General features: G+C 37.0%; 1 protein-coding gene and 1 pseudogene across 1 annotated transcript in view; both read right to left on the bottom strand.

Moving 5' to 3' along the window:
* AASS (aminoadipate-semialdehyde synthase) overlaps positions 1 to 23,842 on the bottom strand; it is a 147,383-nt gene extending 123,541 nt beyond the window's left edge. The window contains exon 1 of the mRNA XM_045052661.1: positions 23,724 to 23,842. The gene's annotated coding sequence lies outside the window, so the exon portion shown is untranslated. The remainder of the gene's footprint in view (positions 1 to 23,723) is intronic.
* Positions 14,203 to 15,230, bottom strand: LOC101091524 (annotated as a pseudogene).
* Positions 23,843 to 24,257: the final 415 nt, after the last annotated feature.

Raw genomic sequence — 24,257 nt, forward strand, 5'->3', positions numbered from 1 at the left:
AAAGAACTAATATAACTCAACACCAAAAAAACAAATAATCCAATTTAAAAATGGGCAGAAGACAGGAACAGAAATTTCTCCAAAAAACACATACATATGGCCAACAGACACATGAAAAGATGTTCACCATCACTCATCACCAGGGAAATGCAAATCAAAACCACATTAGATATCACCTCACACCTGTCAGAATGAATGGTTAAGATCAAAAACACAAGAAACAACAAGTATCGGTAAGGATGTGGAAAAAAAGGAACTCTCATTCACTGTTGGTGGGAATGCAATCTCCATTGGTTACCTTTTCATGTACCAAGGTACATGAAAAAGTGCTCAGCATTACTAAACATCAGAGAAATGCAAATCAAAACCACAATGAGATACTACCTCATATTTGTTAGGCTGGCTATTATCAAAAAGACAGAGATAACAAATGCTGGTGTGGATGTGGACAAAAGGGAAGCTGTGTGGAGTGTTGGTGGGAACACAAACTGGTATAGCCACTATGGAATATGGTATGGAGGTTCCTCAAGAAATTAAAAATAGAACTACCATGTAATTTAGCAATCCCACTTCTGGGTATATATCCAAAGGACACAAAAACATTTTCTCTAAGAGATATCTGTACTTCTACATTCATTGCATCATTATTGACAATAGCCAAGGTGTGGAAACAACCTAAGTGCCCATTAACGGATGAATGGATCAAACAAACGTGGTATATGGATGCCTGGGTGGCTCAGTCGGTCACGCGTCCAACTCTTGATTTAGGCCCAGGTCATGATCTCACAGAGCCTGCTTCAGGCTCTGTGCTGACATTGGGGAGCCTGCTTGGGATTCTCTGTCTCCCTCTCTGCCCCTCCCTCTCAAAAATAAATAAATAAACATTAAAAAATAATGTGGTATATACATATATAAAGGAATATTATTCAACCTTAAAAAAAAGAAGCAAATGCTTTCATTTGCAAAAACATGGATGAAACTGGAGGACATAATGCTAAGTGAAATGCGCCCTACAGAGAAAACAAATACTGCATGGCATAACTAATATATAAAATCTAAAAAAAAGAAGAAGAAGAAAAAAAAAAGTCAACCTCCTAACACACAGAATAGAAAAGTGATTGCCAGGGGCTAGGGCATGAGGGAAATAAGTAGAGGCTGGTAAAGGGGTATAAACTTTAAATTATAAGATAAATGACTGAGGATCTAATGTATACCATGGTAACCATAGGTTGGTAATGCTGTTTTGTATAATTGAAATTTGCTTAGCGGTGTCTGGGTGGCTCAGTTGGTTCATGAGTTTAAGTCCCCATCAGGCTCTGTGCTGACAGCTGGAGCCTGGAGCCTGCTTCGATCTGTGTCTCCCTCTCCCTCTGCTCCTCCCCAACTTATGCGTGCATACGCGTTCCCAATCTCTCTCTCTCTCTCTCTCAAAAATAAACACACATTTAAAAAAATTTTTAAAGAAATCTGCTTAAAGACCAGAATTTATTTATTTTTTTTAATTTTTTTTTCAATGTTTATTTATTTTTGGGACAGAGAGAGACAGAGCATGAACGGGGGAGGGGCAGAGAGAGAGGGAGACACAGAATCGGAAACAGGCTCCAGGCTCTGAGCCATCAGCCCAGAGCCTGACGCGGGGCTCGAACCCACGGACCACGAGATCGTGACCTGGCTGAAGTCGGACGCTTAACCGACTGGGCCACCCAGGCGCCCCTTAAAGACCAGAATTTAAATGCTCTTACCAAAAAAAAAGGCAATTATGTAATGTGATGGATGTTTAATTAATCTATTCACAATGTACATATGTCAGATCATCATGTTGTACACGTCATGTATCTTACAATTTTATTTGTCAATTATATCTCTATAAAACTGAAAAATAAACAATCTGTTTGGCATAAACAGTAATTGTAGTTCTCATTTACTGAATGCTATGTGCCAGGAGTGTTTTTAACATAACACATCCAATTCTAAAAGCAACCCTCTGAGGCTTAATAGCTCCATTTTACAGATGAAAGAACTGAGGCACAAAGAGACTAAATAATTTATTTAAAGTCACATAATGTCTTTGGAGGATTCAGGATTCCAGCTCAGGTTTTCTAGCTCTGGAGTCTGAGGTCCTGCCTATACTATGCTGTCCTTACAGTCCAATAAAAGAAATATTTAAAATATGTATTTTTATATGCATAGAACATTTTCAAGAAAGATACACTAGAAATTGGCAAAATAGTAGTTTCCTTTAGGAAGAGTGTCTCAGAATGAAGAAATGTTTACTTTTTATTTCAATCTATTTTTGTTGTTGATTTATTTGAGGAAGAGTTAAAGATTGTTCTTCATATAACATTGGATATATACAAAACTATGTAATGGAACTATGTAATGGAATATTTTGAAGCATAATAAAATAAATTCATGTGAATTACGCATCTTAGAATATTACCAACACTACACATTACCAATACATCAAGAATTCAGTTCTACTGTAACTTTCTAATCATGTGAATCTGGTACTTTATTTTTTTTTTTTATTAAAAAGTTCAACTGGAAGTATTTGGATGGCACAACTACACCACTTTTGTATTCTTTATGAATTTCTAAATATTTTTTAAGAAACTAAAAAATAAAGTGGAGTGGTGGATTAGAATGTTACCTTCTCAAAAATGTAAGAGCTCTGAGTCCCAGTTACACAGGGGGATGTGAGAGCATGTTAAACCTTGCAATGCCCAGGTTAAACCCCTATGTTCCTCACTGGAGACAATGTGAGACACCAGTGAAATATCCAATGTAAGTTCATTTAACAGGTTATTTTATAACCTCTCAAAGGTCAAGTGGATTTCAGAGGGAAAATAGCAATTTTATGCAAGTACTTTGCTTAAAAAAATAAGTGTATGAAAAAAATTACCCATGTCTAGAGACTCTTATCACTATTAACAATAACATGAGAACTTGTCTCCACAGGTACTATCTGCTTTTGTCACTCTACTCTTTTTCTTTGCCAACATCACTTTTGCTTTAAAAGAAGAAGAAGAAGGAGAAGAAGGAGAAGGAGAAGGATGAGGAGGAGGAGGAGGAAGAAGGAGAAGAAGAAAAGAAAAAAGTGCCTAAAAACCTTGGAACCCAACGATCTTTCCTACATGAGTCTGGGATGAACAAGCACGTATTGTTCAACGGTTCTATAATAAGGTTAAGGACCTTTAATAATAATGTCAGCACATTGATGATATTGTCAAAAGCTTTATTCTAATTCTGAGCACACAGGCAGAATAAGCTGTTTATTGGTGCTTTTAGGTGTTCTTTTAAAAGTCTTTAAAAACCTGGTACCATATGAAATCTTTAGCACTTAATGGAGACGTTTCAATTCTTGAGAAAGCTACTTACATGAAATAATGTTTTTCATTAACAAATTGAGCCCCAACAAAATTTTTCAAATAAATTCAAGTTTCTTAGAAATACATTTTATATAATACATTCTTTTCAAGTGATAGTTTACTTCTTTCACTACAAACTATTGAAATGACAATTCAGGAAATTGGATGTGAAGATGCTATTTGAAACACTACAAACATAAAAAACATATCCTTCAGCATAATCTTGGCATTGCTGGCACAGATGTGATTTCAGCAGAAGGATCTTAAAAGTATGAGCCAACAACAAGCCATGTTTCTAGAATAATCTATACATTTTTACATTCATTTTAGAATACATTTTAAATACATATAGGAGCCACTTGAAATAATGTATCATTCTACTTCCAAACAGTTACCACTGTTATTATTTGTATTATTGCTACTGTTCTTTGAATATAATTTATTGATGGTCTAGTAGATGTCAAGAATCTACTAGATGCCTTGGGGCACCTGGGTGGCTCAGTCGGTTTGAGCGCCCAATTTTGGCTCAGGTCATGATCTCACAGCTTGTGAGTTCGAGCCCTGCGTTGGGCTCTGTGCTGATGGCTCAGAGCCTGGAGCCTGCTTCGGATTCTGTGTCTCCCTCTCTCTCTGCCCCTAACCCACTCTCATTCTGTCTCTGTCTCTCTCAAAAATAAATAAACATAAAAAGAAAAAGAAAAAAAGAAAGAATCTACTAGATGCCTTATCTAATCTACACAATTCTGCAATTCTTTGATGAGGAAATGAAAGGTGACTCAAGATCCCACTGCAGGAAAATGGCAGCAATAGCCTATAACCTGAGCTCAACCACCTTAAAAGTCTCTCTTTAATGACCGATGCATCCTCCCATGTTTCTGTATATAAACCATAGTTTTTCATCTGGGTTGGAAATCAGCATTCACTGTAATTTTAAATTAAATTTTTAAATTTAAATTAATTTTACATTGGCACTTAAAAAACTGGGGCAGCTAATCAATCTGTAATAAACTGGCATTTTTATTCCTTCCCACTGAACTCTCCATCAGTCTTCCTTCCTCTCCTCATACAACATTTTAAATCCACCTATCCACACAACTTTATGATCAAACCAAGTGCTATGAAATACATTAGGGATGACCCAGAAAGCAAGATAAGAGACTGATACCTTCAGCAATTTGAAAGGTGATAGAAAAAATTATCTGTGGTGTAGGCCAGCTTGAGACATAGGCTCAGATAGTGACTCAAGAGCAAGATTCTTTGACATTTTAGGAGTCTTTGATAAATGCTACCTTGTGTCATAGATTGGAAGCTGACTCTGAAACAGTGATTGGCCTGCAGAAGGCTTCTAGGAAGTGCCCCTGTGGAAGGGAGGGATCAGAAGCAAGATGGGGCAAAGGGAGAAGGTAGGCTGGGATGCAGTCCCAATGAAGGCCCATCTGACCCTACAGGCAGCTCTGCAGCTGGGATGGCCCTTCAGCAATATCCAAGTTGAGGCAAAGGTGCTAGGAAACTATACCTACTGATTGCTCGGTTTTCGAGGCTGCTCTAGAAGGAAGCCAGATCTTGGGAGAGGTAGTTTTCTTCAGCTGAAGACATGCCAAAAAGGTGTTACAGCTGCAGACCATCTTACAACAGTATCTTCAGCAGCTGAAAGGGGTCAGAGCCACACATCACAGGTTCACCACATGTTATGGGTTGAATTGTATCTCCCAAAATCCGTATGTTGAACCCCTATTCTCTAGGACCTCAGAATGTGAACTTATTTGGAAATACAGTCACTGCAAAGTAGTTAGTTCGTTACTTAAGATGAGGTCACACTGGAATAGAGTGGGCCCTTAATCCAATCTGACTCACAAGGGGGAATTCGGAGAGATGCACACTGGGAAAACAAGTTCTCACTCAAGACCCACAAACCCACATATAACTCAGTGGTTCATCCCAGATGCAGACCCATACACAGGTGCACAGGGAAGATGTAGAAGTCATAAAGGACCTTTCTCAGAACAGCAGATTCTTCTGACTTGTAGGAATCCTTTAGCTTTCCGAAGAGAACAAAAACTGCTTCTGATGAGAGCTCCTAGGGTCAGACTACAAGGCTCTGACCTGCCTTTTCACCACATGTTTTAATCATTTAGATGAGACACTGATGTCATGTTAATCAAACCTTGAGGAGAACAGACCTTGGGGAAGTTACTTTTGTGTGACAGAACCAATATCCAAAAAGATTAAACAATAAGATAAACCTAAATGATGAAATACATCACAGAAATATGTAATATCATGTCCTCTGTTAAAAATAAGTGCATTTATTTATTTTTTAATGTTTATTTTTGAGAAAGAGAGAGAGACAGAGCATGAGCGGGGGAAGGGAAGAGAAAGAGGGAGACAGAATCTGAAGCAGGTTCCAGGCTCTGAGCTGTCAGCACAGAGCCCCAACACAGGGCTTGAACTCACGAACCACGAGATCATGACCTGAGCTGAAGTCGGATGCTTAACCGACCTAGCTGCCCAGGCAACCCAAAAATAAGTTTAAATACAGGACGAGAAATAAATACATATTAAAAATGACTTGTAGGTTTTCATGGACCATAAGCTCATTTCGGTCAACTATAAAGAGACTGGCCAGGGGCTAATGAGATAGCAGTCTTTGTCAATGAAGTCCAAGACGAAAGCAGAGATTGTCCAGCTCTCCTCCAAGCTGGTCAGACCACACCTAGGGTGTTCAATTCAGGTATCACATTCCCCAGGGCTCCTGCCAAACCAAAGTCTACTCAGAAGAAATTAGCAGGATGATCAATGACCCATGTCATTTCACGTTCAGAAGAAAATGGAAGAAACTGGGAAGAATTCACCATAAAACAAACAGGAAACAAAGGTTGAAAACCTACTGTGGACAAGAGATTAAGTTTGCTCTGATGGGTCCTGAGAAGCAGGGATTTCTGAGACACCAATCACTGTTAGTTGAAGAGGAACTTAGGAACCATTAGAGCTCTGCAGAGAAACAGAGAGCAATGAGCTCCCCGAAGTTTGTTCCGGGTGTGCCTCACCCCCTTGCCAGGCATAGCAGAGAAAATACGTACATCAGAGAGAGAATATGCCTTCTGTGAACCAATGTTCTGTGATTCACCCAACACCTCAGCGCATACTTCCCACCTGTTTACCAGCCCCTTTGCACTTTGTATTTCCATCTTCTACCTTCCAGTGCCTGCCAGGCAGGTGCTTAGTAATCGTTAGCAATTATTACCTGATACACACTCTTCCTTCTCTGTCCTAGGTCTCTAACCTCTTCTGTCAACTTCTATGGGCTTTTTACTCCTCTCTTTCCGCCGCCCCCCCAACAATATAGGCACTCATAGCCTTAGCTAAGGTGCTGCTGGGAAGCTGTGAGTATAAGGAGGAAACTCAAAATATGGTGAAGCCTGTCCCCTCTTATTCTTCCATCTGAGCAATTACCCCACTGCATCTTATAAAAACAGGAAGAGTAAAGACAGTTTCCAAAGGCCCATTTCTTGAACTAAACCATGTGATAATGCTGGTAAGATAACACTGTACAAGGGAAGCAGTGAGAAAAACCATGCACAAGTCTCTCCGTCTGCTGAACATCATCTTTTCACTCATGCTGCTGGTGATAACACTTCTCCAGTGGCTTAGTGTATCAGCAACCTTCTAAACCAACCACATAAGTGTGGGCCACCAGCGCCCAAATTAATTAGCATTGTGAAATCATTACTGTGCTAGTCTGTGCAAACCCTTTTCTATCCCCACCTTTATCCCACCATCCCTAAAAGATATAAAACATGGGCTCAGAAGAGCTTGCCCTATGATACTGCTATCATTATGAACACAAGTGTATTGGGAACAACAACAACAAAAGGTTTCTTTAAGAGAAAATACAAGTAACAGCATTAACTAAGTTACTGCCATCAGAAACTAAAACTCCCCATGCTGTCAGTATCTCCCTCTCCTGGATGTCCTTCATATCCAGATTTTTCTGGTCCCACCTGGATTTGCTCCCTGCCAACTACAGCACCATTTCTTTCAAGCCCTTAGCTGGGTTCTTGGTTCCTTAGATTGCTTGAAACCCAACATTTATTTTCCAGAGCCTTAATAAGGTTTCTTTCTTTGCAGTGATACCATACGCTCTACCCTATGCTCACCACACGTTCCCATGCTAGGTATTTAGGTGGGGAGGGGGAGATGGAAGAGAAAAGTTGCTAGGCAATCACCAGTCACCTTTGGCAATAATTTTGCAGTTCACAGATCCCACACCACCACCACCACCACCACCACCATCACCATAAGAATAGTTTGTCCAACTCATACCACATTATCCACTGGTGACGTGCCACATTTGAACTTGTTGTTTACAATCTATTAATTGCAAAACAGCCCAATTCTACTTCTAACTTGCCCTGGCTTATAAGCAGGTCATCTTCTGCTACTACCTCAGTAGAGAGAATGACTCAAAGGGAGAGGCCAAAAGAACCTTTTCTTCCAATTCACTGTGTTTCATTAAGACAACCTTAGGAGTGATGAACTGACCTTTCAGTTACCTACAAATTCTAAGCCTATAGAAAATTAGAATAGGGGCGCCTGGGTGGCGCAGTTGGTTAAGCGTCCGACTTCAGCCAGGTCACAATCTCGCGGTCCGTGAGTTCGAGCCCCGCGTCAGGCTCTGGGCTGATGGCTCGGAGCCTGGAGCCTGTTTCCGATTCTGTGTCTCCCTCTCTCTCTGCCCCTCCCCCGTTCATGCTCTGTCTCTCTCTGTCCCAAAAATAAATAAACGTTGGAAAAAAAAAAAAAAGAAAATTAGAATAAACCAAATCTTTGGATGGTGCCGGACTCCAGGAAGCAGAGGCAAGTCCTTTTCCCAGGGGATTCTGATCTGAATGCAGTTAGAAGCTGCTTTTTCTGTGACCTGTTGAAGATTATCTTGAAACAATTTAAATAAAGTTTCCCCAAAAAATCCAATAATGCTGTACTAATTTTAACTGACAAGTCTAGGTATTTATGACTTTTAAATGTTAAGTAGTTAACTTATTCAAACTCCAAAAGGTAGGTCCTTACTAACATTTCAATAATAGGAAAACCTAGTAGACCACAAATGTCTCTCGATTAAGAAATGTGTAATATGAGGGAAATTATGCATGTATATGTATGTATGTGTTGTGTATATTAAAAGTAGGACCCATGGGGCCCATTTTATGTTAACTGGAAAAATAAACACAAAATCAGGGATGGAGTTAAGCTTAAAACCCCAAATATTAATTTCTTATCACCTTCCAAGCAAATGCTTTATGTATCTTAAAATATAGCCATCATTCTTTTTCTTTTGATAATTCCTATCTAACAGATAACAGGATAAAGGGGCAAATGTTTAAATGTGCCATAAAACAAACTATTGTAAAATTTTTTTTTCTTTAAAACTGAGGAAGGTAAAGTCAAACAAATTAAAAAAAAAAAAAAAACAACAACTGAGACCGAGTGAGTCCTCTTCAGGATACCAAAGACAAACACCAGGCTGTTTTAATGATATTATAAGTTTTAACGAAAATATAAGGACAATCACTGGTTTGGCTGATATTTCCTGAATGGAATTTTTTTATCAAATACACACCCTCGTTTGCTGCAAAGTAGATATATCTTAAACTTTCTGAATTTCTCTTCTTTTTACTGGGACTACTTTCTAATACCTTTTGAATTGCATATTTGTTACTTCCGGCACTATGGTACACAGCACGGGGAGGCAATATATGCCTAGTTTCTGGCCACTATTTTCCATGCAGTGTAAAAACCGACATCTAAAACAAGTACTTGCTTTTCTGAATATAACGACAACTTCAATTCTGCAGTCCAATTAGGTAAGTCACAGTGCTTGATATAAATTCTCCCTCTGCTAGATCTAATTGGTAACAATTAAATTTCACCAGTAGGTCTATTCCATATTATTTTAAAATGTACCATCCCAACTTAGCCACGGGTAATAGACACTGTTCTGAAAAGGACTCTCGAAGGTAAAGCTACTTTGCAATTACAGGACAGCGTGAAACTTCCATCTGTCTGCCCTTCTGTATTCAACAACCACAGTCCTTGGGTTTCAGCCAGCTAACAAAAGACAATATATTGCTATCCTTCTTATTAGATTATGCTGTTGACAGTATGATAATCCATGTGTGTGAGCAAGGCTGAAAAGAAGGTGAGTGAACGGAATTGTCTTTCTTCACAGCAAGCCTGTGAAAAACGTCATTTGGATTTTGGCAAAAGACACTGCCCTAAGAACATCCCTGGTTGTAGTTCTGTGTCTGCACTGTTCAGACTGTATCATCAAAACACCTGCTTGATCTGTTTGTTCTTTGCCCCCACTCCTACCCCATGTTGTCAGCTTATTGAAGGCAGGAAATCCAGTGTGTATTTCTCTGAGATCCCTAGGGAACCTGTGATCTTCTCTGAACAGTAGGGAATCAATGAGGACTTGTTTAGCTAATTTGTTTGCCACTCCTGTTTGCCAACAGTTCACAGTTACACCACATCGCTGGATATACTGCTTCAGTGAATCCCTTATAGGGCCTTATAACAGTGTCACAGAATGGAAAAGCACAGGAGACAAAGGATACTAATACCTGGATTTGGGCCTCAGTTTGCTGCTGACTTAGGTGAAATGGGAGATGCTTTGAAAAATTCCCTTCGTTGGGCTTTCAGACTCCTTGACATCCTCCCACAGATAATCTTTAATGTCACCTTTTTAGTAAAGTCTTTTCTAACTACCCTAGTTAAAATTATAACCACTACCAGCTCCAATCCAGCAGCTCTCTCCCTTGTTCTTGTTTTATTTTTCTCCATAGCACTTAATACCATCTCACACATTAACTTACTTACTGACTGCCTCCCCTCACTAGAATGTAAGCTCCATAAAAGCTTTTGTCTCTTTTAACCAAAGTACCTCCACCAGAAACAATGCATGGATGATTGCAGGTGCTCATTAAATATTTGTTAATAAGCAATATACAACTACCATTCCACTCATGGGAAGGAGATGGAATTAACAGATTGGAACTAGACTAGGGTCCATGGCTTTAAGATTTGTGGGCTTCTTTCCCAGAAGATAGACTACATAATGCAACAAAGAAAAAGAATAAATGACATTTGCAAATTTCCTATTATAAGTCCCTCTTTGTTTAGAAATTATGCAAACCCAGTCTTTGTGTTTCTTCTGGAGAATAGGAAGAAACTTACCCTCTAGTGTCCTGTTTAGTAGAAATTATCAAGAGAAAATGAGTGATGAGTAGATTCCAAGTTACCTAAAGCATTTGCTGGAATTTGGCACCCCAAAGAAAATTTTAAAAAGGGGGTCATAATATCTCCTTTGGGAGATAGTACTTCAATATAGAAGAGATTTACTTGGAAGTTTCAAGAACCTCTCTGTTCATGGTCCATTCCCAATAAGGAGAGGGTAATGAGAACTCATGGCCCAGAATTCTTCAATAACTGAAGAATCCTACCTCCAGGCAAAGGACTGGAAGCAACAATGAAACATCTCAGTATTGATCAGTTTTCTATCTAGCAGGGCATAAATGGATTGAAAAGATCATTAGCATGTTCTGTCTCTTGGCGTCCTTCAATTTTCCATTTTATTGTCACTCGAAAGAGTTACAGAATAATGTAGCCTAGACAGAAGTGCCGTGAGAAAGAGCCTTTCTGGCAAGTATACATGATATTAATTATTCTAATCCTTCCCCAAAGGCTCAGAACCCCAGATACCTGGGTAACAGTAAACTGGGGAGAGGAAATGCACAGTTTTATTTCTTGTTTTTGTTTTATTTTAGGACTCTTGGACAAACAGTCTAAGTTGAAATTGATACCCAGGGACTTGACATGCCATTAGAGCCTAATTGTTAAAGTGAAAGCATATAGGAAAGAAATAATAAATGGTTTTCTGGCCTAGGTTTGATTCTGGGTAGATCCACTGGATCCAGTTAATTCATAGAGTCATCCAATGGTCATTTTTCTGGGCCATGAATGAATATATTTAGTGGTTGGCAGAATTAACACATTAATTCCTTGACATGTGGGATAAGAGATGTTGCAGTGAAGGAAACCAAACGGAAGCTTATGAATCTTGCCTTACCTTATCTGAGATAGTGAATAAACGAGAGAATTCCACTTCCAGTTAGAATATATACAGTAATGAGACTATTACACCAACACTACTGCCAAAAAGCTAAGAAAGCTTAAAAAAAACCACCAAAAACCTAAATCATGGCTTTATTTAACTGATGAGGGCTTAGGACACAAACCAAAGTAAACTAAAAACTAAAAACTAAAAACTAAAACCGAACTAAAAACCAGAAAATGATGAGATGCTTCTACTTCTGGCAGAGCACCGGGAAGAGGAGGAATACAGCCTTGACAATGGAAAGGGGAAACCAACCAAACATTTAATAAGCCTCTGAGAGCAGAACATGTGGATTGGAATCCCAAGGAGTCCCCAGCCAAGACCAAGTCTGCATCTACCTTAGTCTAACAATTCCCATAAGTTTTCACCAAGTACACAAGGATTATATACCAAAGATCGGTTACAATGTGGCAGAACCGAACAAAAAACCAAAAACCACTGCCTGAAGCACTCTTCAGGAACACTAAAAGCTGGCAACTAGGCTATGGAGCACAAAGACTCCAGAATCTGGGCAGAGCCCAGATTCCAAGCACTGACGAATGAAAAGTTCTGATACTGCCAAAAAAACAAAAACAAAAACAAAAACAAAACAACCCCACACAAACTCAAACCAGAGGTGAACTGAATTTAACTAAAGCTACAACAAAGTCCAGATTCAGTTCAAAGTCCAGATATGAGAGTCTTAGTGTCCTATACTGGTGACCTGCCAGAAGAAGGATCGCCATATTATCTACTTCAGTCTCTACTATTCTCTTACACATAATATTGGGCCATGTAGTCAAACAGTATAGGATATAAGAAGAAGCAAGAGAATCTGGTTCACGACCAAGAGAGGAAAACCATGAAGCAGATTCTCTCTTTCTCTATATAACTATCTCTATATCTCAGACTGTAAAATATCCCATAATTAAAAGATAGTGATTTTAAAGTAATTATGAACATTAAAAGAAATACTGGAAAAGACAGACAAAATGTGAAAACAGATGGAGAATTTTAGAAGAGAGATGAAAATCATACACAAAGTTAAAAGAAATTACTATAAAAGAAAAATATGGTATCAAAGTTAAGAATTCAAGCAATAGGCTTAACTGCACATTGGATACGGCAGAGGAAAAATAAGTAAACTTAAAGAGAAGTAATAAAAATTACTCAAATTGAAATATAAAGGGAAAAAGGAATGAAAAACGAAACAGAACATCTTAAATTTCTGAGACAAGTATTCAAGAGTCTGGTACACATATACATGGAATGCCAGAAGTAAGGGAGTAAGAAAATGGAACAAAAGAAATATTCAAAGAGAGAATGAAATTTCCCCCAAAGCGATAAAAATACATCATCCCCTGAATACAAAAGTTTCAGTGAACCACAAGTGGAAACACACACACACACACACACACACACACACACACACACTTGTGCAACATAGCCAAACTTCTGAAAAACAAAGGTAGGAAAAGATTTAAAAAAGCAGAAAGAAGATAAAACACATTGTATACCGAGGAAAACTGGCATCACTTCTCATCAGAAACAATAAGAAAGCTAATGGAAAAGGCCAAAAGAGAATGGAAAAATATTTTAAAGTGCTGTAAGAAAAAGGAAAAGCCAACCTAAAATCCCATATCCAGCAAATTATTCTTCAAAAATGAAGATGAGATAAAGACATTCTCATTAGCAACCTGACAGATTTTGTCTCCAGGAGATCTGTACAAGAAACACTAAAAGAATTTCAGACTGAAGAAAAATGCTATCAAATACTGGATATGAGGAAAGGAAAAAAAGCACCAAAATATATACATTTTAAAAATTTAAAAGATTATTTAAAAGATTATTGATTATGAAAAAGAAAAACAAGTAACATTAGTAATGTAAAGTTTATAGCATATACAGAAGTAAAATATATAAGAATAAGAGAACAGAAGTCAGGAAAAGGAATAAAAATACTTGCATTGTATTTTAAGGTTATTATACTCCTCATGAGGTAATAGACTATTATTTGAAGATACTTTGTGACAAAATATATATCATAATCTCTAGAGAAAACACTAAAGTCAAATGAGATACAGCTAAAAATACAATAGAGGAGATAAACTAGGGTCCTAAAACATTACTTCATCAAAAATAAGATAACAGTAGGGGATAAAAGAAAACAAAATGCAGATGGTAAAATTAGAAGAGGAAAGTAGACAGATCCACAATTATAGTTGGAGATTTTAACAGGTTTCTCTCAGTAACTGGTAGAAAAATTAAGCTTCTCCCCAATCACTAAGGATATATAATATTTGAATGACACTATCAACCAACTTCACTTAATTAACATTGAGGAAAAAATCACAATTAAAATTTCATAATACACATTATTTTCAAATGCATAAGGACCATTTGCCAATATTTAAAAAGTCAGTATTTAAAGTACTTAAGGGGCACCTGGCTGGCTCAGTCAGAGGATGCAACTCTTGATCTCGGGGTTGAGTTGAAGCCCCTCATTGGGTGTAGAGATTACTTAAAAATAAGATCTTAAAAAAATAAAAATAAAAAATTAAGTATTTAAAATGTCAATATTTAAATGTCAGCATTTAAAATGATAAATGTATAACAAAGTATGTTCTCTAACTATGGTGGCTTTAGATCAGAAATCAATAAAAATTAAGGCATCTAGAAAATCCCTAATATTTGTAAATTAAGTAACACACTTCTAAATAACCCATGAGTCAAAAAGAAAAAATTATAATGCTAGAAAATAGTTTGTACTGGAAGGTCATTAAAAGATTGTAGTATATTAGCATATCAAAATTTGCAAGACACAGCAAAAAGTAGTGCTTCAAGAAAAAATTTATTGGTCTAGATATTTACATTAGAACAAAAAAGCATAAAGTCAATTATCTAAGCTTCCACCTTAAAACTTATTTTTCTTTTTTTACTAGGCAAAGAACTTTATTAATCTTGTTTCAAACTTTGTTCCCAGGCTTCTTCAGCTTAATTTAGCTGCAAAGAATGAACTGTGTATAAGCAAAAACTGAAAAGAGCTGCAGTGTCCAAGGGCTTGGGCTTAAAAATATTAGAGACCTAGATTTTATCAGATCCATGAACAAAAGTTTTAGAAAGCAGTCATAATAGAAAATAGCAGCTCCCAGCAACTGCTTCAAGTTTTTTCTTCTTCAGAAGTTGGCTCAATCCAGTCTGCTTCATTCTTGGAAGCTTCATCAAAATTCTCCACAAAATCTGGAACTTCATCATCATCCTCCTCTCCGGTAGCAAGTGGTGCCTTTCCATCCACAGATTGTTGGGGCAGAGCTTCAGCCAGCCTTCTTAAACTCGTCAGACTGTCTGCACCAAGTTGGTTTAAGATACTGGGTAGCATTTCTGTCAGCTGCTTTGTCTCAGCATGGCCTGTTCGCTGCCAGGGACGCCTGAACTTTAGGGTTGTTAAAATGGATCACTGTTCCTTGGTTTGTGAACATACTCACTTCTTCAATACCAGAGATATTGTTTACTCCTCACTTCTTTAAGGAGAACTGAAGTTTTTTATCATCTGCTGTAGCTGTTCTATGAACCACCTTCTTCTTTCGGGGAGCACTTCCTTTCCCACCAATGCGCACTTGTGCTTGCAGTTTGGTGAGTTTCTCCTGGTTCATGATAGTTTCTTTCATCTTGTTGGGGCGGAAATGGGACCGCGCGCAGGGGACTAGGGTTGGCGCTCAGGCGGTCTCGGGTGGACCAGCTGAGATTAGGCGCACACACGTGGGGACGCAAGATGGCCTAAAACCTTATTTTTTAAGTAGAGTAAATTAAGTCCAAAATAAAGAAAACAATAAAAAGGATGGAAATCAATACGATAGCAAATAGACAACAGAAAAAAATCAACAAAATGTTTTAAAAGTTTAATTGACTTTATAATCCTCTAGTAAAGACTTATCAAAAAAAAATAGAAGGCACAAATTACTAATAGCCTTCTGAAGGCTGAAATGGGGACCCTTCTGAAGATGAAATGGAGACATCACTACAGATGCTACAAATATTAAAAAGATAATAAGTGGATATTTTGAACAAGTTCATGCCAATGAATTTGATGGATAAAGGAAATGAACAAATTCCTTGAAAAATACAACTTTTTAAAGTGGACAGGAAAAAAATTAGAAAATCAAATAGCTTTCTATCTATTAAAGAAAGTGTATTTCCAACTAAAATCTTGTAACAAAAATAACTGCGGACCCAGATAGCACTACCAGTGAATTCTGTTAAACATTTAAGGAAGAAATAATTCTAATCTCACACAAACCATTTTAGAATGAAATCTTGCCATTTGCAACTACATGGATGGAACTGGAGGGTATTATGCTAAGTGAAATGAGTCAGTCAGAGAAAGACAAATATCATATGACTTCACTCATATGAGGACTTTAAGAGACAAAACAGATGAACATAAGGGAGGGGAAGCAAAAATAATATAAAAACAGGGGAAGGGGACAAAACAGAAGAGACTCATAAATATGGAGAACAAACTGAGGGTTATGGGAGGGGTTGCGGAAGGGGGGATGGGCTAAATGGGTAAGGGGCACTAAGGAATCTACTCCTGAAATCATTGTTGCACTATATGCTAACTAATTTGGATGTAAATTTAAAAAATAAAAAATAAAATTAAAAAAAAAAGAAAATGTAAGAGGAGGGAATACTTCCCAAATCAATTTAAGAAATTAGACCTGAAAAGACACAAACAAGAGATGAAAGATTCAGAATAATCTTCTTTAGGAACATAGGAACAATATAATCTTAACAAAACATGAGCAAATCAAACTCAGCAGCATATATACTATATAAGATAATACAACATGATCAAATGGGGTTTAATCCAAAAATTCAAGGTTGGCTTAACATTTCTACATCAATCTATGTAATTCACCCAATTAATTAACAGCATAAGGAGGGGAATCATTATTATTTTAATAGATGGAGGAAAAGTATTTGACATGTTAATAGAAAAAAAATGTATTCATCATAAAAACTTAGCAAACTAGGAAGAGAAGAAAACTTCTTTCTGATAAAGTGAATCCTTGGAAAACTATAGCTAACATTATACATAATGGCAAAACACTGAACTCTTTTTCATTAACACTGGAAATAATGCAAACGTGTCTGCTGTCACTTACTCCATTCAACATTATAATGCAAGTCCCAGCTAATGTAATAAAGCAAGAAAAAAAGAAAGAAAAAAGAAATATTAGGAAGTATAACCCTTGATTGCTACACTCCAACTACATGCAAACATACATAGAAAACCCAAATGAATCTTCAAAAACACTTATAAAATAACTAATAAAATAAAACATAAATAAATAACATTAGTAATAAAACTACTAATCCTAATGAATTTTTAAGGTGATCGAATACAAGATCAGTATGCAAAAATCAAAGTATGCAAAAACTGTAATCCAAAACACTTTAAAATTACATTTAAAAATGTTTTAAAATAAGTTTATAATTCAATAGCAAACATCATACAATTAAGAATAAATCCAACAAAGGGCGTGTAATACATCTACCTTGAAAACTACAAAGCATTGCTGAAAGAAACTAAAGAAGACATAAACTAATGAAAAGATATATGTCATTCATGAATTAAAAGACTCAATATTGTATTTCCTGTCTCTCCAAATGCCATACAATCCCAGTCAAAATTCCAGTAAGGATTTTCATAGAAATTTATAAGCTTATTCTAAAACTTATATAAAAATGTAAAGCACTTAGAATATCCAAAGCAATACTGAAAAAGAAGGACAAAGTAAAATATTTGCATTGATTTAATGATTTTACAGCTAAAATAATTAAGACAATGTTGTTGGCCCAAGCATAGATGAATAGATCAGTGGAACAGAATAGAGAGTCCAGAATAGACCAACACACATATGGTCAACTGAGGGGGAAAAGAAAAGTTTTTTTTTTCCCTAACAAATGATTCTGGAACTGGATAAACATGTGGAAAAAATGGACCTCTGCCTCCATGCAACCATACACAAAATTTAATTTGAGATGTATCATAGCCTTAATGTAGAAGCTAGATTCATAAAGCTTTTAGCAGAAAATATTAAGTATATGTCTTCGTGACTTTGAGGTAAGAAAAGGTTTCTCAAATCACAAAAAGCATTAACCACAAAAGAATAAATTCTGCTCATCAAAGACACCTGAAAAAGTGAACAGCCAAAACAAACAAACAAAATAACAAACAGCCTCTTATATATGGAGAACTAGTGGCTGCCAGAGGGGAGGTGGGTGGGGGAATGGGTGAAATAGTAGAAAGGGAATTAAAAGATACAAACTTCCAGTTACAGAATAAATAAATCATGGACATGAAGAGTACAGCATAGGAAACATAGTCAATAATATTATAATAACACTGTATGGTGTCAGATGATGACTATACTAATGGGTGGTAAGCACTGAATAATGTATAGAATTATCAGGTCACTATGTTGTACCTGAAACGAATATAACATTATATGTAAACTATACTTCAATTAAAAAAAATGAAAAGTTGGGGCACCTGGCTGGCTCAGTCAGAAGAGTGTGTGACTCTCGATATTGGGGTTGTAGTTCGAGACCCACGTTGGGTGTAGAGATTACTTAAATAAATAAAATTTAAAAAAAAAGAAAAGAAAAGTCAACCCCTGGGGAAAATATATCCTTAAGAAAGTATATAACAGTATATCTTTAAGAAAGAACTTATAGCTGGAATATACTTTTAAAAACTGCGACAAATCAATTATTAAAAAAAATTTTAACGGGCAGAAGGGTTAAAGAGACAGAGAAGACCAGGTATAGCCAACATCATGTGAAAAGGTGCTCAAAATCATTAATCAGGAAAATGCAAACTAAAACCACAAGGAAGTTGGGGCGCCTGGGTGGCGCAGTCGGTTAAGCGTCCGACTTCAGCCAGGTCACGATCTCGCGGTCCGTGAGTTCGAGCCCCGCGTCAGGCTCTGGGCTGATGGCTCGGAGCCTGGAGCCTGTTTCCGATTCTGTGTCTCCCTCTCTCTCTGCCCCTCCCCCGTTCATGCTCTGTCTCTCTCTGTCCCAAAAATAAATAAACGTTGAAAAAAAAATTTTTTTTAACCACAAGGAAGTGGTTGAAGTGAATGAAACCACCATTTCACACCTCTTAGAGTGGCTTAAGCCAAAACTATGCTAGTTCCCCATGTTGATGAGGATCTATACCTCATATATTGCCAGTGGGAGTGAAAAATTAGTATAACCTTTTTGGGGAACACTTTACAAAGTTTCTTAAAAAGATAAACATCTCCTCTATAACCCAACAATTCAACTCCTAAAAATTTACTCATGATAAATGAAAATATATGTTCACACACACACAAAAAAAAACTTGACATGAGTGTTAATAGCAGTTTTACTCTTAATGGCCATAGCTAGAAAATAATTCAAGTATCCATTAATAGGAGAATGTATAAATGAATTATGACATATGCATTTACTGGAATACTACTCAATTTTAAAAGGAACAAACAAGTGATACCATGAACAATATGAATGAATCTCAAAATAGTATGGTGAGAGAAAGAAGCCAAAAACAAAACAAAACAAAAATCATACTGTATGATTCCATTTATATAAAACCCTAGAAAAGCCAAATATAATATACAAGCAGAAAGTGGATCAATGCCTGCCTGGGGTCAGGGCTGAGAAAGCAGGTAAAATTAACCTGAAAATGGTATATAAAAACATTTTTGGATGTAAAAATGTTTTCTATTTTGACTGTGTTAGGTTACATAGTTGCACACGACTGTCAAATTTCACTGGACGACATACACTTAAGATTTTATTGTAATGAATTATACTTCAGTGAAAACCAACCAACCACATTAATTAATTAATTAATTGCATATATCTTGCTCTTGAAAAAGGATAGAGATTTACAGCACCCTTAGAAATCTAAAGGTTGCAAGGGTGGAAGTGTTCAGCACATTTTCATTTGATTCTCCTGTATGGTCCTTATAATAGTGATGGTTCCTGAAGAATGACAGTAGATATTTTCAAGTTCAATTCAACAGTAGTCCCAATTGCAATTAAGGTGCCAGATATGAAATATTTTCTAGAGCAGATTAACATGATTCCAGATACATGATATGTAGCTATTCGTCTGGCAAATGCTTTCTTTTCCATCTCTCTCAAGGAAGACCAGAAACAATTCACATCCATGTAAGATGGACAGCAGTATATATTTAGAGTCTTCTCTGAAGGTTATATTATTCCTGCTCTCTGTCACAATATAGTCCAAAAAGGCCTAGACCATCTGGACGTTGACATTTAGCATGACATAACATTGGCCCACTATACCAATGGCATCATGTAAATTGGATCAGTTGAGCAAACACAGCTAGTATGTTGGAGACTTTCAGTAGATTTGTTTTATTTTGTTTTGTTTTGTTTTGTTTAGGATTTCAGTGGTCTGAGGTACACCAGGATTATCACACATGAGGCTCTGGAGACAATACATTTTATACTTGCAAATACTACTCCAACCTATTTACTGAGTGACATGGGAGATTGACAGCTTGTAATGAGATCCAGACATGCAAAGGACTCTATGGCTATAGCACAAGTTAGCCCTGGCTGTATAATCTAACAGACCCTAGAGGAATCTATGATGAGAAGAGATGTTGTAGGGGGTTATGGCAAGTTCTCATAGGAGAGTTATAACATTAGACACCTAAGGTTCTGGAGTAAGGCCATGGCATCTGCAGCAGAGAACTGGCTACAGTAACACAGAAGTGGTACATCAGAGATGAGTCATAAGCAAGACCAGAGGGCACAAATAACTGCATGAGCTGATGATCCAGATTCCTATCACATCCATTATTATTGCAAGTATGCCTCCCCCTCTGCTCACACCTATCGCAAATACTACCTTAGACCCATAGTCCAGAGGTGAGAAAAGGCCATGCTGAGTTCACAGATAGGTTGGCTCAGTATTTATATGCAAGCCAAAAATTGGCTGCAATGGCACTATATCCTGACTTGGGGGGCGGAGAGGTATCATCAGGAAAATCCTCCCCAAAGGCAGTCTTGGATGTGGATTTCCCCTGGAGAAGGGGAGTTCAAAGGCTCAGGCCCCTTGCCTCAGTTGGAGACATTTCTTCAGAACTCTCCCAGCTATTTAGTACACTATGGGATCAGCTGGGGCTTCTCTTATGACTGCATTGCAGTTCAACTTCTCCTTCTGCCCAATCCTGCTTCCTTCACATGATTACAGATGTTTTTCCCAAGATCACATCACAACAATCTCCAATTTAATCTGCTTCCCAGGAAACCCAACTTGCAACAATTAATACAAAGAATCAGTATAAGTTAGGATTAAAAGTTCTGCATTTATAGTTTTGGGGATGCATGGAGGAATATTAGTTCTGCTTGGAAATTCAAGTTATCCATTTTGACACTTAGGTTTTTCACTTCTGGTGGAGACCTACCTATACCTTGAGCTCCACTACAGATCTGGTGGTGTTCATAGGAGTGTCATACCACTACCTGAAAGCAGAGGGCGCTTTTGCCTGAAACATGTACCAACAAATTATTTTTCTGCAGCAGGGGGAGAGTATCTCCCAAGAGACTAATACTTGCTGGTGGAATTGAGAAATCTTCACAGGTATGTGTATATATATATACACGTGTGTGTGTATATATATATATATATATATATATGTATATATATATATATATACACGTGTGTGTGTGTGTATATGTATATATATATATATATATATATATATATACACGTGTGTGTGTATATATATATATATATATATGAGGATTTTGTGTAAAAAGAGAAGAAATAAAGACAAAAATTTAATGTTTTTAAAGGAGCAGTTGAGAAAAAAAAGGTGACATCCATAGATGAATTTCCAGAAATGGATTAGGTTTTTTTGTGTTGCTCCGAGTTAACACATTATTTTTAAAATGGAAAAGGAAGTCAATAAACAAAATGAATGAACATTGCTACATATGGTAATATGGGTGAATATATGAATTCATATATATATGTATATATTAATTATTCTTGTCTTTAAATACATATATGTTTATATATAATATATACATATATACATACATATATGTATATACATATATGTATACATATATACATATATGTATGTGTATATACATATATATGTATATAATAATAATATACACATATATAAACATATATGTATTTAAAGGCAAGAAGAATAATTAATAACCAATTCCGGGGAAAGAAATATACTGTATAGGAACAGCCATGCTTAGAATATGCTACTCAAAGGAGAAATATTTCTTTCCCCTTTTCCTTTGTCAGATTTTTGAAACTGGACCTCAGGTGCACAGAATTGCTTTAATCATAATCCTAAATCCATAACAGCCTTCCATTATTTATACATAAAAAGTTCTCCTTTATTTGTTGTTCATTTGTTGGTTTGTTGATTTTAAAAACAAACAATTATAAAATCATCACCCAACAAAAATTAAAATGATGATGATAACTGATATCCACATGAGATCCTTGCCCATCCTATCTCCCTGTCTCTCACCTTGAAACCTGAGTTCATTGTTACCTTGCTTTCCTTTGCATACAATTATATTAGGTTTATCTGTATTTATTAATAGCATATACTTTTGGTTTGGCTGTTTTTAAACTTATAAAAAGGGCATCTCTATACACTTTTAGTATGTTATATTTCACAATAAAAAGGGCTATTTAAAGGTATCATGCAGGATGTAATCTCTGGGGACTTTTCACTTAAAATTATATTCCTAACATTCACCCATATTACCCTATGTAGCAATGTTCATTCATTTTGTTTACTGACTTCCTTTTCCATTTTAAAGATAATGTGTTAACTCGGAGCAACACAAAAAAAAAACCTAATCCATTCCTGGAAATTCATCTATGGACGTCACCTTTTTTTCTCATCTGCTCCTTTAAAAACATTAAATTTTTGTTTTTTATTTCCTTTCTTTTTCCACAATATCCTCATTTATTTTACTCAGTATCTCGTACATGCCTTGCTTTTTCTTTTTCCAACATAGTTTCAAGGAACCCTGGAATCTGTTCTTTAGTCTCAGAAGGAAGGGTGCTTGTTTTTCTAAAAAACCAGAATAGAGAAATTTAAAATGCCTTTTATATAATGCCACATTTGAATATGCCCTGTGCCTACACATAAACCTTGTTCTTGTGGGTCCCTTAAGCCCACCTGAGGCCTTATACCAGTTGAGCTGTTTGTAAAGATTCATTTGGTTGGGCATAAAGAAATCTCCTGTGGTATTGAAAACACATCCCCAGAGAATAAAGGACCAAGCTGTTGGGCATAATGAAAATCAAGTATTAAACCTAAGCCATACTGGCACTTCACACACCTGGAACAACAGCCTGATGCTTTGGAGACACAATGGCAGAAAACGAATCTCATGTGTATTCCAGATGGTTCTGAAGGATCACAGACAAAAAGCGTTTGTCCCCACCCCCTTCTCAGAGCAACTCCAATTAAAATTTCCTCCTAGTCTCCACTAAACACTCAAAGTTAATAAACCCCAAGGATGTGACAGGTTATCCTTGTCTCCCGACCAGTGGTGTGCATGTGAAGTCATCTTGAAGAAGAAATTACAAACACCCAAACTACAAGGTTACATGAACTTCTTTTTTGTGGATGTAATGACCAACAGAAAACACAGGTTTCCACCCAGAGGTGAACGCAGATGGGAATTTAAAATGATCTGAGCTCCACAGTGCTGGAGGCCGGCTGGGAGAAAGAAGTCCCCTGCTCAAACGGGTGGCAGCAGTGGACAGTGCAGCCACATTTCTGCAGATACAGAAAGAATACAGTTCCACCATTCACAGCAGCTTTTAAAAGAGCAAATATTTTCTATTCATTCTAAAGAAAATTATGTTTGTGAGACTAGAAAATTGTGTGGATGCAAATTCTCCAACCTGGTAATTATCTCTGATCCATTTCAATAAGCAAAGGTTTGGAGGAATTATTCACATATGAATCATTTTCACTGCTTTTTATTTGCAGAATAGATTGGAACTGTATGAATAAGAGACCTTCAACTCCTATTAACATTTTTGCATGCAATTGAGGCTCTCCAGAAATTAAAAGACAAACATTGGTAAATCAATAAAAGAAAACATTATTTTACTTCACCTTGGGCTCAGCCACCCACTGCCTATCTTCTCTCCATCCTTGGAAATTTTTCTTTTCAGCTGACCCAGCCAGAATGTAGACAGGTGGTGAGGAGGTGGGAATGGGCACTGCAGCTGAAGGGAGCTGCTTGAGCAAAGGTGAGACTACATGGAGAGGGGAAAAAAAAAAAAAACAAAAAACAAAGTGACTCCTTTAGCTGGATTGAAGGGTTCATGTGGGGAAGTGGTTGGCTGTAGAGGAGGAGGCTGTTTGTGGATGGATTTGAATGTCAGGATAATTGGAAGCCACAGAGGCCACTGGGGTGAATAAGTAAGAGGGAATGTGTGTGTGGGGGGGGGGGGGGAATGGGTGCCAGCCAAGGACTTAGGCTAACAAGGGAGAGGCTGTAAATGCCAGTAAGTAAATCACTGCAGTAAAAACCAAAGAATTGATGTCAGACCAACCACCAGAGTTACTTCATAACTCCACCACCTTGGGCAAGTTACTTACCTTGTCTAAGTTAAAACTACTTCCTCTCTAAAATGGGGATGATAT

Source organism: Felis catus, chromosome A2 (genome assembly GCF_018350175.1).
Source record: "Felis catus isolate Fca126 chromosome A2, F.catus_Fca126_mat1.0, whole genome shotgun sequence".
NCBI lineage: Eukaryota > Metazoa > Chordata > Mammalia > Carnivora > Felidae > Felis > Felis catus.